At 33.0% G+C, this 19,140-nt stretch overlaps 3 long non-coding RNA genes across 3 annotated transcripts; all 3 read right to left on the reverse strand.

The window, feature by feature from the left end:
- Nucleotides 1-1,907: 1,907 nt before the first annotated feature.
- Nucleotides 1,908-3,924, reverse strand: LOC148763580 (uncharacterized). The gene is made up of 3 exons (XR_016025521.1): nt 3,782-3,924; nt 3,049-3,132; nt 1,908-2,181 (listed from the first exon to the last, which is right to left on the reverse strand). It is a non-coding gene; the product is annotated as an uncharacterized LOC148763580 (long non-coding RNA).
- Nucleotides 3,925-9,120: 5,196 nt separating this feature from the next.
- Nucleotides 9,121-11,137, reverse strand: LOC148763581 (uncharacterized). The gene is made up of 3 exons (XR_016025520.1): nt 10,995-11,137; nt 10,262-10,345; nt 9,121-9,394 (listed from the first exon to the last, which is right to left on the reverse strand). It is a non-coding gene; the product is annotated as an uncharacterized LOC148763581 (long non-coding RNA).
- A 5,196-nt stretch (nt 11,138-16,333) lies between these two features.
- Nucleotides 16,334-18,350, reverse strand: LOC148763582 (uncharacterized). Its single transcript, XR_016025519.1, has 3 exons — nt 18,208-18,350; nt 17,475-17,558; nt 16,334-16,607 (listed from the first exon to the last, which is right to left on the reverse strand). It is a non-coding gene; the product is annotated as an uncharacterized LOC148763582 (long non-coding RNA).
- Between the last annotated feature and the right edge of the window lie 790 nt (nt 18,351-19,140).

Below are 19,140 nucleotides of genomic sequence, written 5' to 3' on the forward strand. Positions count from 1 at the left end.
TTTTGACTTTTATCAACATTCATAAAATTCCACCTCATAACATCCTTTCCATACAGTGTAATAAATTCATGATACATATACCACTCTACACATAAGTTGTTTACTATCTACAACTTTCCTCAAATTTATTGTCATCCCTATCCAATTATCTTCTTTGTCTTATACTCCAATAATCTTATTGACTTTCGGTATAATTAACTATGAAAATAGCTTGGCTTCCTCCTCACTTTATTCTCGCAATCCTTACTGAATCAAAATTTTATATTCCCCATATTCCATAATTTAACTTCATTGGGTTATATTTGTGCCCGACTATTACCTCATAGTGTCATAACATCACTGAATAATCCCCTTCATGCTTAAATTACAATCATTAACTTAATCACATTATCCATTCCGAATGTCATTTATAACCTTATTGCTTCCTTCTATAACCTTCCTCAATAATTATATTACCAATTTATCCCTATCATACTAAAGATTCCCATATACTTTCAGTTACTTAAACAACCATTTTATAATACATTCTAGTCCTATACTTTAAAAGCCAAACTATTTTTAATTCTTTGTACAGATAATTATTATCTCTTTTACACAACATCTACTTAGAGTTAAGGTAGTGTAAAATCCTACGAAAATATTACATGTCCTTGGGATCATCATCTTAATCTGATCTTATCGGAAGATTCTACTCTGAGTCCTCCTAAAGATCCTCTTCCGGGTTTTCCTCCTTCTGAGATTTTTTCCTTTGCTCCTCAATCCAGGCTTGTTGTATTCTCCTATATTCTTCATCACTCACCGGTGTAGCATTTCTTCCACAACGAGGAGGAAAATGTCGTACACCTGACACTTTTCTAAGGGGTTTACTTGCCACTGTTACTTTCTCCTTATCCTTTTCTGGTTGTCCCCTTACATTTCTCCCACAGCCTGGTGGAAAGTGTCGGACTACTGTCACACTCTTCCTAGAACGAATATATCCCCTTGCAATTTCTTCCCTCGTCCATTCTCTAGGGTGCTCTCCAGGTTGTTTCGAAAGGAAATCTTGTTCAATTTTTGATGTATTGGAGCTACTCTCACTTTCAAAATTCTCGCTACTCTCGAAGCTCCCTTTATTATAAACTCATTCTGATAAGTTCTTAGGAATTCTATTATCAGAAATTCGAGACAGACCACCTTCCGAATCACCTGTATCAGGGTGCCATTTGCTTCTAGCTGTAGAATCTAGAGATCTCTCGCTATCACTATGAGAGGTATCGAGACTACCACCACTTCTAGACATGGTGTGTATGTCACCAGTGCACCTCAAAACCTATATACAATCAAATAGTAATTGTTTAATTATTTATGCATCTCAAAAGTAGGTAGATTTCTATATGAAGATGCATACATACTATTCAATCTAACCTAACTTAACTTATCTTAACTTATCTTAACTTAACTGGACTTGGGGCCACGCAGTGTCAGTGTAGATTCCATAAAACAACTTTAAAACCAAAAACTTTTAAATCCAAAGCTTTAAAATCAAAATATATGATCTTTAAACCATGCTCTGATACCAATCTAAATTGTCACGACCCGGAACTCCCCATCGAGCCCGTGACAACCGCCGCGAAGCCTCGACAAACATTCTTCACCCCGAATGTCGATCGAAACCTTGCAAGGCTCTCGTATCAGCTTTCGCACTTCCCCGGTGAGCAATAGTTATCAAATAATCAAAATACGAAAGATTACAAATCATTTCCAAATCATAACATAACATTTTTTTTTTTTGCTCATAGGGGCATTTTTGTCATTTTTGTCGAAAACCTCGAAACTTGCTAAAAATGTAGTAGGTAAGCCGAAAATATATATTTAATGATTAAAAAAAATTAAGTATCTAAAACGTTCATTTGAAGTGAAAATTTGACCATTTGAATATAATAAAAATATTCAATAAAATAAACTATTTTCTTGTAAAATAATTTTCATAAAACTATCGATACATAATTCTTATAGCGTAAAAGATAATTATATACATATATACTATAAAACAAATAACCAAAGCATAAAATTTCTTTTACAGTGACACGTGGGCCCACATCTATCCAAAATGCATCGGAAGCTGGAAACCTACAGCTTTTACCGATTCGAGTCCAAATGAAAGTCCTTGTCAAAATCAGCTAACTATGGAATTCCCTGAGCCTGAAATGTGAGGAAATGAGGGTGGTGAGATTATAAAATCCCAGTGAGTAAACAGATACCATCTAAACTATCTAAAGTCGAGTAAATGGAGACAATTAAAATAAATCATCATACTGTAATTTCATTACCTTTCAACTCATTTCAACCAAATAAAATCAATCCATGAAAATCGAGAAATCAACTTGGCTTATGAATTTCTTAAAACTTTGGCTCGTGCCAAAACTCATACTCGGTGATACCTTGCGCAGGGCATCTAACCGAGTCCGCCAAGGCTGTTAAAATTTTGTGTACACTTAAAATATATTTTTGTTTGAAAAAAATACAGCCGTTCCTTGGCGTTGGCTGAGTTCCCCTTCACGTGGTGGTTTGGCGTGAAGTGAACCCTAAGCTATACCCCAGGAGATACCCTACGCGCCTCTCCGTTCGAGGTAATAATATAATGGAGTTTACCGTGCCCCTCTAATAGGCTGGTCCACGGAACCCCCTCTGCAGTAAATAATTAATATATAATCCACCAATCAATAAAATTCATTCTAGCATGTCATGGCAATTTATCACAACCTAGCCTCTCAAGGCTGAATACACAGTATAAATAATTATAACACCAAAATCAGTTTAGCCATTCATGCTCATTTATTGTCATAAGCCATTCAATTCAGAACCATAAATTTGCAACACAAACTAGCAGTCTCCAATTACTCTATTTTCAAAACCAATATTCGATTTTTCAGAAAATTTATAAAATCATTTTATAAAATCACAATTTCCCTTAAAACATAACAATTTACCATATAACCCATTTTTCATAAAATCACATAGTTGTATAAAACTACTCTAGATAATTAAGACGATAATAAGTTTACTCACTATGTCTAGAATGCAGACTTTCGAAGCACTCTGTCTACTGGTCCTCGGATGCAATTTCCTTGCCTTTATTGGAGGACTCACCACCTTGACACAGTACAAAATCGAGAATTTCACTAAGTTGGTACTAAATCAAAATTAAACTAATTTGGACTACCAATGCATGATATGGAATGCAAAACTGCACTGGTAACTATTTAAATCCGGTATTAGCCTAATTCGTCTTATCACCCGATTAAATTCCTAACGGGTTTGTTTAAACTCCAATTTAATTCTTTTCAGTTTCTATACCTCAATTACACCCAAATTAACTTAATGTCCCTCAGTGTGATGCAAATTATCAGTCCCAACAGCAAATTACAAAAATACCCCTAGTGGGTAAAAATTCGTATTTTTGCTCCAAAAATTCCCATTATTTTTCTAGGCTCATAATTCATTATTCCTTAACCAATTCTCCTAGAATAAAATCAAACTCATCCTCACTCACTACATGGTAAATTCAGCCATTAATGGTTGGGGGAGAAAATAAATTCTTTTCTTGTTGTTTTGTTTCTAAATATGCTAAACTAACTAAAAACACTAACATAAATTAAAATCAAATAAATCCAACAACTTTCTCTCTCCTAACCCATTTTTTCAGAATTGAATTCATCATGAAAACATGTAATTTAATCATGGAAAATAAAGAGAAATGCTTGGGAATAAGAAAACTCAAGCTTAATAGAAAAAATCTCACCTTTTTCACTTAATTTCCTTGAAAATTCACACTTTTTCTTTGATTTTCTCTCTCTAGGGTTTTGTTTTCTCCTTTCTCTCTCTTGTTTCTTGCTTGGCCGAATGTTGAAGAAGAAGAATGGGTGGGCTGATTTTTTTTTATGCCTTTTTATTGTTTAATGAAATAATATTATTTTATTCATATTTTAAATATTTTATTAATTCATTTTTTTTTTCTAGCCATCCACTTGTCCTATTTTTTTCACCATGCATTCCCTTTGACTTATCCAAGTCTTAAGTGAAATTTCCAGATTTTTCCACAGTTTTGGTGGAGCAAATTTTTCAAAATTACACTTTTGCCCCCGAACTTTTCAAAAATTACATTTTTACCCCAAAAATTGAAAATTTTCCATAATGCATAATTTTCACTCCTCATACTCATTTCACACTCCAAATAATTAAATTTGATCAAAATCCTTTCAAAAAATTAAATTTTCGATTCCGAATGGTAAAATTACCATTTTACCCTTTTACTCCAAATTATACCGAAATTAAAATTTTTCACTTCTAAACCTCAAATCTTACTCCAATAAGTGAAATGGGGCCAAAAATCTTTTCTAAAAATTTCCATTTTGTCCCCAGGTGGCAAATGACCATTTTGCCCCTAGATAGCGAAAATTCCAATTTGACTCCAAATTGATCCTCGAACTCCGAATCACCATATTAACCCATTCTGGGACTTTAAAATTCTTAATTTCATTATAAATTCTCTATTTGATCTAGTTCGAGGCTTAAATCAACTTTATTGTACCTCTAGGTACAATACCGACTTTTGTAAATTTTTCGAAACTCTCCTAGCATGCAAACATACTATCCATCACATGTATGTCATGATAAATATTTTTATAGAGTCGAGCTTGTCATCTTCTCCCCCACTTGGATCAACCATATGATCTTTCTTCTTGATTGACTTCGACATCCGGCTAAATATTAATATTTTAATAATATTTTATTAATAAAATATTATTTTATTCTACAAATTTTATCTTGTCTCTTTGGTACCCAAAATACCTTATTATGCCTCACTTGACTTCCAAATCGCCTTTTATCTCACAAATTCTCCTCTGATAAAATTATTATTATTTTATTATTATTTTCTCACTTGCGAAACATTTTATCCTAAACTACTCCTTTCGTCTTTTATCACTTCTAAACATTTTAATTGACCTCAATATGCATTCGATCAATTTTATTTATCACCATATCAAAGTATGGGGTATTTCAATCTCCCCCACTTAAATAGAATTCGTCCTCGAATTCCAGTCGATGTTGCATTATCAATCTCCTTCTATGATCTTACTCCTTGTTCCTTTTATAGGGACATTCAGTTTATTTCCCTCGTTCACCTTCAGTTCAATTAAATGCTTTATTTAAAGCAATTATCATCATTTGGAACCGGATCAGTAATACTTTTCACAACCATGATCTCTTATATCTAGACACTAAGCATGCCTTTATCTCCATTATTACATTTGAACCATAACTTCATCTCAATTATACCGATTTCGATCACATATCATACTTACTTATGTATACCTATTCATCGTTTTATTAATTTGCTCCATACCAATTTTCTCAACCTTGATTCATCCATCTTATACTGGTCCAAACCCTTCCTTTAATGGAGTTCCATTAAAAACTTAAACAATTCAAGGTTTACTTTCAAAGTCATTCATAACTTTAATCGTTCATTACATGTCTGTTAACACTTTAGCTCACTAACCTCTCTGGACACTATTTCAAAATCTCCCAATTACCGAGAACCATTCTTCACTTCAGTTAGTAAAATTATCAATTTCATATATACATATATACATGCATTTTCAAATGTCAACCTCTCTCTTTATATATAGGAATCCATGTGTTCACATGCCTTGGACTACATTCCCCCATTATTCATCCGTATCCCAATCCTAGTTTCAATATAATAATTCTTATAGTGCATGTCAACCTTCCTATTATACTTGTGTATAACTTCATATCATTCATATCATTTCCAACCATATGTTTGAGTTTCCTTATACTATATATCATTCATCACAATGTCATCTCCATTGAATTATAATCTATTATACGTGTATGCTTTATAATCCTATTCATGCCTCAAAGATTTATCTCAACTTGATCATTGCATCTCATGCAATACCACAATTCCTAAGAGTCATCCTTTTTGTCCTTAATCATCTTTCATGCCTCTATATTACCTTGTATCTTTCTTGCATTACGATATTGATTTGTCACTTAAGACTCAAACCCATTTGAATCATGTATGCCTTAAGCATTTTCGAATTCCAATTTCCATAATATATTAGGAAAGTTTCATTATCTGACTTCATTTTCAAGGTCAACTTCTATCATCCTTTGTTCCACTCCTTCATATGAACATAACACCATTCTTCCTTAACTAATTTATAAATTGTACTTGAAATTGTAAAACTTAAAACTAGATTCCCCTAAAGTATTTTTCAATATTAATACTAATATCACTCTCAGCTTACAGCTTCCTTTTTATAATCACATAACTTAGTGCTTGCTTTAACGAGATCCAGAGCAAAACTTCTCTTGAGTATTTCCTTGGGAATATCTATCTTAAACTTATGTCTCACAGCATGTGATCCCTTAACTTGTGATTTAGCCGTTAGGCTTCTCAGCAAGTTTTAAAAATTTTACGTTTCATACTTGCTGTGTATGATTATAATCTCTTCTCAAAGATGTTTATGTATTCCTAAAACACTTAATCTTAAAGGTATATAAATACGTACTCATCCATTCAATCCTTAACTCATCTTCAGAGGTTTCCAGGGTGCCACACAATTAGCCTCATATTGTTACTAACCCTTGTCATTTTACTGTATCAAAACAGATATTACAAATTCTCATAATGATATTCTACATAAACTGATTTTCTATACCAGTCTCGTAATTCTTCCTTCACACTTTCATTACTTGGTATCTCATCTCAATATAGTCATCTCAAGAATCTTTTAAATTTTTTTCTTTTAATTATATGCCTATATACAAGGCAATAAAGAAGTTTTTCAATTCATTTGGGTAAACATTCTCCAAAATATTTAAGACTCCTAGATAACAAAACACAACGACCAACAACCAAAATTCAATTTGTAAGCTCATTATCGTGTCACTCCCATCTTACTCATGCATCATAGGCGTGAGGTATTCGGAGCAGTATAACATTGAACAGTCAATGCTGAAGTACTGTAGCTATTGGAAATTTTCTCATCAAAGCTATTTGTCTGCATTCAAAGTCACCACATCAATCATTCTCAACCAGTGGTTTCCCTTCTAGATATATATCATGAGTTCCATAAGTATAGGTACCTTCTATTTTCTTGTCATACACACTAAGCCAGATTAATACTTTCATCTCATGTCATCTTTTGACTTTTATCAACATTCATAAAATTCCACCTCATAACATCCTTTCCATACAGTGTAATAAATTCATGATACATATACCACTCTACACATAAGTTGTTTACTATCTACAACTTTCCTCAAATTTATTGTCATCCCTATCCAATTATCTTCTTTGTCTTATACTCCAATAATCTTATTGACTTTCGGTATAATTAACTATGAAAATAGCTTGGCTTCCTCCTCACTTTATTCTCGCAATCCTTACTGAATCAAAATTTTATATTCCCCATATTCCATAATTTAACTTCATTGGGTTATATTTGTGCCCGACTATTACCTCATAGTGTCATAACATCACTGAATAATCCCCTTCATGCTTAAATTACAATCATTAACTTAATCACATTATCCATTCCGAATGTCATTTATAACCTTATTGCTTCCTTCTATAACCTTCCTCAATAATTATATTACCAATTTATCCCTATCATACTAAAGATTCCCATATACTTTCAGTTACTTAAACAACCATTTTATAATACATTCTAGTCCTATACTTTAAAAGCCAAACTATTTTTAATTCTTTGTACAGATAATTATTATCTCTTTTACACAACATCTACTTAGAGTTAAGGTAGTGTAAAATCCTACGAAAATATTACATGTCCTTGGGATCATCATCTTAATCTGATCTTATCGGAAGATTCTACTCTGAGTCCTCCTAAAGATCCTCTTCCGGGTTTTCCTCCTTCTGAGATTTTTTCCTTTGCTCCTCAATCCAGGCTTGTTGTATTCTCCTATATTCTTCATCACTCACCGGTGTAGCATTTCTTCCACAACGAGGAGGAAAATGTCGTACACCTGACACTTTTCTAAGGGGTTTACTTGCCACTGTTACTTTCTCCTTATCCTTTTCTGGTTGTCCCCTTACATTTCTCCCACAGCCTGGTGGAAAGTGTCGGACTACTGTCACACTCTTCCTAGAACGAATATATCCCCTTGCAATTTCTTCCCTCGTCCATTCTCTAGGGTGCTCTCCAGGTTGTTTCGAAAGGAAATCTTGTTCAATTTTTGATGTATTGGAGCTACTCTCACTTTCAAAATTCTCGCTACTCTCGAAGCTCCCTTTATTATAAACTCATTCTGATAAGTTCTTAGGAATTCTATTATCAGAAATTCGAGACAGACCACCTTCCGAATCACCTGTATCAGGGTGCCATTTGCTTCTAGCTGTAGAATCTAGAGATCTCTCGCTATCACTATGAGAGGTATCGAGACTACCACCACTTCTAGACATGGTGTGTATGTCACCAGTGCACCTCAAAACCTATATACAATCAAATAGTAATTGTTTAATTATTTATGCATCTCAAAAGTAGGTAGATTTCTATATGAAGATGCATACATACTATTCAATCTAACCTAACTTAACTTATCTTAACTTATCTTAACTTAACTGGACTTGGGGCCACGCAGTGTCAGTGTAGATTCCATAAAACAACTTTAAAACCAAAAACTTTTAAATCCAAAGCTTTAAAATCAAAATATATGATCTTTAAACCATGCTCTGATACCAATCTAAATTGTCACGACCCGGAACTCCCCATCGAGCCCGTGACAACCGCCGCGAAGCCTCGACAAACATTCTTCACCCCGAATGTCGATCGAAACCTCGCAAGGCTCTCGTATCAGCTTTCGCACTTCCCCGGTGAGCAATAGTTATCAAATAATCAAAATACGAAAGATTACAAATCATTTCCAAATCATAACATAACATTTTTTTTTTGCTCATAGGGGCATTTTTGTCATTTTTGTCGAAAACCTCGAAACTTGCTAAAAATGTAGTAGGTAAGCCGAAAATATATATTTAATGATTAAAAAAAATTAAGTATCTAAAACGTTCATTTGAAGTGAAAATTTGACCATTTGAATATAATAAAAATATTCAATAAAATAAACTATTTTCTTGTAAAATAATTTTCATAAAACTATCGATACATAATTCTTATAGCGTAAAAGATAATTATATACATATATACTATAAAACAAATAACCAAAGCATAAAATTTCTTTTACAGTGACACGTGGGCCCACATCTATCCAAAATGCATCGGAAGCTGGAAACCTACAGCTTTTACCGATTCGAGTCCAAATGAAAGTCCTTGTCAAAATCAGCTAACTATGGAATTCCCTGAGCCTGAAATGTGAGGAAATGAGGGTGGTGAGATTATAAAATCCCAGTGAGTAAACAGATACCATCTAAACTATCTAAAGTCGAGTAAATGGAGACAATTAAAATAAATCATCATACTGTAATTTCATTACCTTTCAACTCATTTCAACCAAATAAAATCAATCCATGAAAATCGAGAAATCAACTTGGCTTATGAATTTCTTAAAACTTTGGCTCGTGCCAAAACTCATACTCGGTGATACCTTGCGCAGGGCATCTAACCGAGTCCGCCAAGGCTGTTAAAATTTTGTGTACACTTAAAATATATTTTTGTTTGAAAAAAATACAGCCGTTCCTTGGCGTTGGCTGAGTTCCCCTTCACGTGGTGGTTTGGCGTGAAGTGAACCCTAAGCTATACCCCAGGAGATACCCTACGCGCCTCTCCGTTCGAGGTAATAATATAATGGAGTTTACCGTGCCCCTCTAATAGGCTGGTCCACGGAACCCCCTCTGCAGTAAATAATTAATATATAATCCACCAATCAATAAAATTCATTCTAGCATGTCATGGCAATTTATCACAACCTAGCCTCTCAAGGCTGAATACACAGTATAAATAATTATAACACCAAAATCAGTTTAGCCATTCATGCTCATTTATTGTCATAAGCCATTCAATTCAGAACCATAAATTTGCAACACAAACTAGCAGTCTCCAATTACTCTATTTTCAAAACCAATATTCGATTTTTCAGAAAATTTATAAAATCATTTTATAAAATCACAATTTCCCTTAAAACATAACAATTTACCATATAACCCATTTTTCATAAAATCACATAGTTGTATAAAACTACTCTAGATAATTAAGACGATAATAAGTTTACTCACTATGTCTAGAATGCAGACTTTCGAAGCACTCTGTCTACTGGTCCTCGGATGCAATTTCCTTGCCTTTATTGGAGGACTCACCACCTTGACACAGTACAAAATCGAGAATTTCACTAAGTTGGTACTAAATCAAAATTAAACTAATTTGGACTACCAATGCATGATATGGAATGCAAAACTGCACTGGTAACTATTTAAATCCGGTATTAGCCTAATTCGTCTTATCACCCGATTAAATTCCTAACGGGTTTGTTTAAACTCCAATTTAATTCTTTTCAGTTTCTATACCTCAATTACACCCAAATTAACTTAATGTCCCTCAGTGTGATGCAAATTATCAGTCCCAACAGCAAATTACAAAAATACCCCTAGTGGGTAAAAATTCGTATTTTTGCTCCAAAAATTCCCATTATTTTTCTAGGCTCATAATTCATTATTCCTTAACCAATTCTCCTAGAATAAAATCAAACTCATCCTCACTCACTACATGGTAAATTCAGCCATTAATGGTTGGGGGAGAAAATAAATTCTTTTCTTGTTGTTTTGTTTCTAAATATGCTAAACTAACTAAAAACACTAACATAAATTAAAATCAAATAAATCCAACAACTTTCTCTCTCCTAACCCATTTTTTCAGAATTGAATTCATCATGAAAACATGTAATTTAATCATGGAAAATAAAGAGAAATGCTTGGGAATAAGAAAACTCAAGCTTAATAGAAAAAATCTCACCTTTTTCACTTAATTTCCTTGAAAATTCACACTTTTTCTTTGATTTTCTCTCTCTAGGGTTTTGTTTTCTCCTTTCTCTCTCTTGTTTCTTGCTTGGCCGAATGTTGAAGAAGAAGAATGGGTGGGCTGATTTTTTTTTATGCCTTTTTATTGTTTAATGAAATAATATTATTTTATTCATATTTTAAATATTTTATTAATTCATTTTTTTTTTCTAGCCATCCACTTGTCCTATTTTTTTCACCATGCATTCCCTTTGACTTATCTAAGTCTTAAGTGAAATTTCCAGATTTTTCCACAGTTTTGGTGGAGCAAATTTTTCAAAATTACACTTTTGCCCCCGAACTTTTCAAAAATTACATTTTTACCCCAAAAATTGAAAATTTTCCATAATGCATAATTTTCACTCCTCATACTCATTTCACACTCCAAATAATTAAATTTGATCAAAATCCTTTCAAAAAATTAAATTTTCGATTCCGAATGGTAAAATTACCATTTTACCCTTTTACTCCAAATTATACCGAAATTAAAATTTTTCACTTCTAAACCTCAAATCTTACTCCAATAAGTGAAATGGGGCCAAAAATCTTTTCTAAAAATTTCCATTTTGTCCCCAGGTGGCAAATGACCATTTTGCCCCTAGATAGCGAAAATTCCAATTTGACTCCAAATTGATCCTCGAACTCCGAATCACCATATTAACCCATTCTGGGACTTTAAAATTCTTAATTTCATTATAAATTCTCTATTTGATCTAGTTCGAGGCTTAAATCAACTTTATTGTACCTCTAGGTACAATACCGACTTTTGTAAATTTTTCGAAACTCTCCTAGCATGCAAACATACTATCCATCACATGTATGTCATGATAAATATTTTTATAGAGTCGAGCTTGTCATCTTCTCCCCCACTTGGATCAACCATATGATCTTTCTTCTTGATTGACTTCGACATCCGGCTAAATATTAATATTTTAATAATATTTTATTAATAAAATATTATTTTATTCTACAAATTTTATCTTGTCTCTTTGGTACCCAAAATACCTTATTATGCCTCACTTGACTTCCAAATCGCCTTTTATCTCACAAATTCTCCTCTGATAAAATTATTATTATTTTATTATTATTTTCTCACTTGCGAAACATTTTATCCTAAACTACTCCTTTCGTCTTTTATCACTTCTAAACATTTTAATTGACCTCAATATGCATTCGATCAATTTTATTTATCACCATATCAAAGTATGGGGTATTTCAATCTCCCCCACTTAAATAGAATTCGTCCTCGAATTCCAGTCGATGTTGCATTATCAATCTCCTTCTATGATCTTACTCCTTGTTCCTTTTATAGGGACATTCAGTTTATTTCCCTCGTTCACCTTCAGTTCAATTAAATGCTTTATTTAAAGCAATTATCATCATTTGGAACCGGATCAGTAATACTTTTCACAACCATGATCTCTTATATCTAGACACTAAGCATGCCTTTATCTCCATTATTACATTTGAACCATAACTTCATCTCAATTATACCGATTTCGATCACATATCATACTTACTTATGTATACCTATTCATCGTTTTATTAATTTGCTCCATACCAATTTTCTCAACCTTGATTCATCCATCTTATACTGGTCCAAACCCTTCCTTTAATGGAGTTCCATTAAAAACTTAAACAATTCAAGGTTTACTTTCAAAGTCATTCATAACTTTAATCGTTCATTACATGTCTGTTAACACTTTAGCTCACTAACCTCTCTGGACACTATTTCAAAATCTCCCAATTACCGAGAACCATTCTTCACTTCAGTTAGTAAAATTATCAATTTCATATATACATATATACATGCATTTTCAAATGTCAACCTCTCTCTTTATATATAGGAATCCATGTGTTCACATGCCTTGGACTACATTCCCCCATTATTCATCTGTATCCCAATCCTAGTTTCAATATAATAATTCTTATAGTGCATGTCAACCTTCCTATTATACTTGTGTATAACTTCATATCATTCATATCATTTCCAACCATATGTTTGAGTTTCCTTATACTATATATCATTCATCACAATGTCATCTCCATTGAATTATAATCTATTATACGTGTATGCTTTATAATCCTATTCATGCCTCAAAGATTTATCTCAACTTGATCATTGCATCTCATGCAATACCACAATTCCTAAGAGTCATCCTTTTTGTCCTTAATCATCTTTCATGCCTCTATATTACCTTGTATCTTTCTTGCATTACGATATTGATTTGTCACTTAAGACTCAAACCCATTTGAATCATGTATGCCTTAAGCATTTTCGAATTCCAATTTCCATAATATATTAGGAAAGTTTCATTATCTGACTTCATTTTCAAGGTCAACTTCTATCATCCTTTGTTCCACTCCTTCATATGAACATAACACCATTCTTCCTTAACTAATTTATAAATTGTACTTGAAATTGTAAAACTTAAAACTAGATTCCCCTAAAGTATTTTTCAATATTAATACTAATATCACTCTCAGCTTACAGCTTCCTTTTTATAATCACATAACTTAGTGCTTGCTTTAACGAGATCCAGAGCAAAACTTCTCTTGAGTATTTCCTTGGGAATATCTATCTTAAACTTATGTCTCACAGCATGTGATCCCTTAACTTGTGATTTAGCCGTTAGGCTTCTCAGCAAGTTTTAAAAATTTTACGTTTCATACTTGCTGTGTATGATTATAATCTCTTCTCAAAGATGTTTATGTATTCCTAAAACACTTAATCTTAAAGGTATATAAATACGTACTCATCCATTCAATCCTTAACTCATCTTCAGAGGTTTCCAGGGTGCCACATAATTAGCCTCATATTGTTACTAACCCTTGTCATTTTACTGTATCAAAACAGATATTACAAATTCTCATAATGATATTCTACATAAACTGATTTTCTATACCAGTCTCGTAATTCTTCCTTCACACTTTCATTACTTGGTATCTCATCTCAATATAGTCATCTCAAGAATCTTTTAAATTTTTTTCTTTTAATTATATGCCTATATACAAGGCAATAAAGAAGTTTTTCAATTCATTTGGGTAAACATTCTCCAAAATATTTAAGACTCCTAGATAACAAAACACAACGACCAACAACCAAAATTCAATTTGTAAGCTCATTATCGTGTCACTCCCATCTTACTCATGCATCATAGGCGTGAGGTATTCGGAGCAGTATAACATTGAACAGTCAATGCTGAAGTACTGTAGCTATTGGAAATTTTCTCATCAAAGCTATTTGTCTGCATTCAAAGTCACCACATCAATCATTCTCAACCAGTGGTTTCCCTTCTAGATATATATCATGAGTTCCATAAGTATAGGTACCTTCTATTTTCTTGTCATACACACTAAGCCAGATTAATACTTTCATCTCATGTCATCTTTTGACTTTTATCAACATTCATAAAATTCCACCTCATAACATCCTTTCCATACAGTGTAATAAATTCATGATACATATACCACTCTACACATAAGTTGTTTACTATCTACAACTTTCCTCAAATTTATTGTCATCCCTATCCAATTATCTTCTTTGTCTTATACTCCAATAATCTTATTGACTTTCGGTATAATTAACTATGAAAATAGCTTGGCTTCCTCCTCACTTTATTCTCGCAATCCTTACTGAATCAAAATTTTATATTCCCCATATTCCATAATTTAACTTCATTGGGTTATATTTGTGCCCGACTATTACCTCATAGTGTCATAACATCACTGAATAATCCCCTTCATGCTTAAATTACAATCATTAACTTAATCACATTATCCATTCCGAATGTCATTTATAACCTTATTGCTTCCTTCTATAACCTTCCTCAATAATTATATTACCAATTTATCCCTATCATACTAAAGATTCCCATATACTTTCAGTTACTTAAACAACCATTTTATAATACATTCTAGTCCTATACTTTAAAAGCCAAACTATTTTTAATTCTTTGTACAGATAATTATTATCTCTTTTACACAACATCTACTTAGAGTTAAGGTAGTGTAAAATCCTACGAAAATATTACATGTCCTTGGGATCATCATCTTAATCTGATCTTATCGGAAGATTCTACTCTGAGTCCTCCTAAAGATCCTCTTCCGGGTTTTCCTCCTTCTGAGATTTTTTCCTTTGCTCCTCAATCCAGGCTTGTTGTATTCTCCTATATTCTTCATCACTCACCGGTGTAGCATTTCTTCCACAACGAGGAGGAAAATGTCGTACACCTGACACTTTTCTAAGGGGTTTACTTGCCACTGTTACTTTCTCCTTATCCTTTTCTGGTTGTCCCCTTACATTTCTCCCACAGCCTGGTGGAAAGTGTCGGACTACTGTCACACTCTTCCTAGAACGAATATATCCCCTTGCAATTTCTTCCCTCGTCCATTCTCTAGGGTGCTCTCCAGGTTGTTTCGAAAGGAAATCTTGTTCAATTTTTGATGTATTGGAGCTACTCTCACTTTCAAAATTCTCGCTACTCTCGAAGCTCCCTTTATTATAAACTCATTCTGATAAGTTCTTAGGAATTCTATTATCAGAAATTCGAGACAGACCACCTTCCGAATCACCTGTATCAGGGTGCCATTTGCTTCTAGCTGTAGAATCTAGAGATCTCTCGCTATCACTATGAGAGGTATCGAGACTACCACCACTTCTAGACATGGTGTGTATGTCACCAGTGCACCTCAAAACCTATATACAATCAAATAGTAATTGTTTAATTATTTATGCATCTCAAAAGTAGGTAGATTTCTATATGAAGATGCATACATACTATTCAATCTAACCTAACTTAACTTATCTTAACTTATCTTAACTTAACTGGACTTGGGGCCACGCAGTGTCAGTGTAGATTCCATAAAACAACTTTAAAACCAAAAACTTTTAAATCCAAAGCTTTAAAATCAAAATATATGATCTTTAAACCATGCTCTGATACCAATCTAAATTGTCACGACCCGGAACTCCCCATCGAGCCCGTGACAACCGCCGCGAAGCCTCGACAAACATTCTTCACCCCGAATGTCGATCGAAACCTCGCAAGGCTCTCGTATCAGCTTTCGCACTTCCCCGGTGAGCAATAGTTATCAAATAATCAAAATACGAAAGATTACAAATCATTTCCAAATCATAACATAACATTTTTTTTTTGCTCATAGGGGCATTTTTGTCATTTTTGTCGAAAACCTCGAAACTTGCTAAAAATGTAGTAGGTAAGCCGAAAATATATATTTAATGATTAAAAAAAATTAAGTATCTAAAACGTTCATTTGAAGTGAAAATTTGACCATTTGAATATAATAAAAATATTCAATAAAATAAACTATTTTCTTGTAAAATAATTTTCATAAAACTATCGATACATAATTCTTATAGCGTAAAAGATAATTATATACATATATACTATAAAACAAATAACCAAAGCATAAAATTTCTTTTACAGTGACACGTGGGCCCACATCTATCCAAAATGCATCGGAAGCTGGAAACCTACAGCTTTTACCGATTCGAGTCCAAATGAAAGTCCTTGTCAAAATCAGCTAACTATGGAATTCCCTGAGCCTGAAATGTGAGGAAATGAGGGTGGTGAGATTATAAAATCCCAGTGAGTAAACAGATACCATCTAAACTATCTAAAGTCGAGTAAATGGAGACAATTAAAATAAATCATCATACTGTAATTTCATTACCTTTCAACTCATTTCAACCAAATAAAATCAATCCATGAAAATCGAGAAATCAACTTGGCTTATGAATTTCTTAAAACTTTGGCTCGTGCCAAAACTCATACTCGGTGATACCTTGCGCAGGGCATCTAACCGAGTCCGCCAAGGCTGTTAAAATTTTGTGTACACTTAAAATATATTTTTGTTTGAAAAAAATACAGCCGTTCCTTGGCGTTGGCTGAGTTCCCCTTCACGTGGTGGTTTGGCGTGAAGTGAACCCTAAGCTATACCCCAGGAGATACCCTACGCGCCTCTCCGTTCGAGGTAATAATATAATGGAGTTTACCGTGCCCCTCTAATAGGCTGGTCCACGGAACCCCCTCTGCAGTAAATAATTAATATATAATCCACCAATCAATAAAATTCATTCTAGCATGTCATGGCAATTTATCACAACCTAGCCTCTCAAGGCTGAATACACAGTATAAATAATTATAACACCAAAATCAGTTTAGCCATTCATGCTCATTTATTGTCATAAGCCATTCAATTCAGAACCATAAATTTGCAACACAAACTAGCAGTCTCCAATTACTCTATTTTCAAAACCAATATTCGATTTTTCAGAAAATTTATAAAATCATTTTATAAAATCACAATTTCCCTTAAAACATAACAATTTACCATATAACCCATTTTTCATAAAATCACATAGTTGTATAAAACTACTCTAGATAATTAAGACGATAATAAGTTTACTCACTATGTCTAGAATGCAGACTTTCGAAGCACTCTGTCTACTGGTCCTCGGATGCAATTTCCTTGCCTTTATTGGAGGACTCACCACCTTGACACAGTACAAAATCGAGAATTTCACTAAGTTGGTACTAAATCAAAATTAAACTAATTTGGACTACCAATGCATGATATGGAATGCAAAAATGCACTGGTAACTATTTAAATCCGGTATTAGCCTAATTCGTCTTATCACCCGATTAAATTCCTAACGGGTTTGTTTAAACTCCAATTTAATTCTTTTCAGTTTCTATACCTCAATTACACCCAAATTAACTTAATGTCCCTCAGTGTGATGCAAATTATCAGTCCCAACAGCAAATTACAAAAATACCCCTAGTGGGTAAAAATTCGTATTTTTGCTCCAAAAATTCCCATTATTTTTCTAGGCTCATAATTCATTATTCCTTAACCAATTCTCCTAGAATAAAATCAAACTCATCCTCACTCACTACATGGTAAATTCAGCCATTAATGGTTGGGGGAGAAAATAAATTCTTTTCTTGTTGTTTTGTTTCTAAATATGCTAAACTAACTAAAAACACTAACATAAATTAAAATCAAATAAATCCAACAACTTTCTCTCTCCTAACCCATTTTTTCAGAATTGAATTCATCATGAAAACATGTAATTTAATCATGGAAAATAAAGAGAAATGCTTGGGAATAAGAAAACTCAAGCTTAATAGAAAAAATCTCACCTTTTTCACTTAATTTCCTTGAAAATTCACACTTTTTCTTTGATTTTCTCTCTCTAGGGTTTTGTTTTCTCCTTTCTCTCTCTTGTTTCTTGCTTGGCCGAATGTTGAAGAAGAAGAATGGGTGGGCTGATTTTTTTTTATGCCTTTTTATTGTTTAATGAAATAATATTATTTTATTCATATTTTAAATATTTTATTAATTCATTTTTTTTTTCTAGCCATCCACTTGTCCTATTTTTTTCACCATGCATTCCCTTTGACTTATCCAAGTCTTAAGTGAAATTTCCAGATTTTTCCACAGTTTTGGTGGAGCAAATTTTTCAAAATTACACTTTTGCCCCCGAACTTTTCAAAAATTACATTTTTACCCCAAAAATTGAAAATTTTCCATAATGCATAATTTTCACTCCTCATACTCATTTCACACTCCAAATAATTAAATTTGATCAAAATCCTTTCAAAAAATTAAATTTTCGATTCCGAATGGTAAAATTACCATTTTACCCTTTTACTCCAAATTATACCGAAATTAAAATTTTTCACTTCTAAACCTCAAATCTTACTCCAATAAGTGAAATGGGGCCAAAAATATTTTCTAAAAATTTCCATTTTGTCCCCAGGTGGCAAATGACCATTTTGCCCCTAGATAGCGAAAATTCCAATTTGACTCCAAATTGATCCTCGAACTCCGAATCACCATATTAACCCATTCTGGGACTTTAAAATTCTTAATTTCATTATAAATTCTCTATTTGATCTAGTTCGAGGCTTAAATCAACTTTATTGTACCTCTAGGTACAATACCGACTTTTGTAAATTTTTCGAAACTCTCCTAGCATGCAAACATACTATCCATCACATGTATGTCATGATAAATATTTTTATAGAGTCGAGCTTGTCATCTTCTCCCCCACTTGGATCAACCATATGATC

The sequence above is a fragment of the Theobroma cacao genome, chromosome 3 (genome assembly GCF_053813885.1).
Source record: "Theobroma cacao isolate CCN51 chromosome 3, ASM5381388v1, whole genome shotgun sequence".
Lineage (NCBI taxonomy): Eukaryota > Viridiplantae > Streptophyta > Magnoliopsida > Malvales > Malvaceae > Theobroma > Theobroma cacao.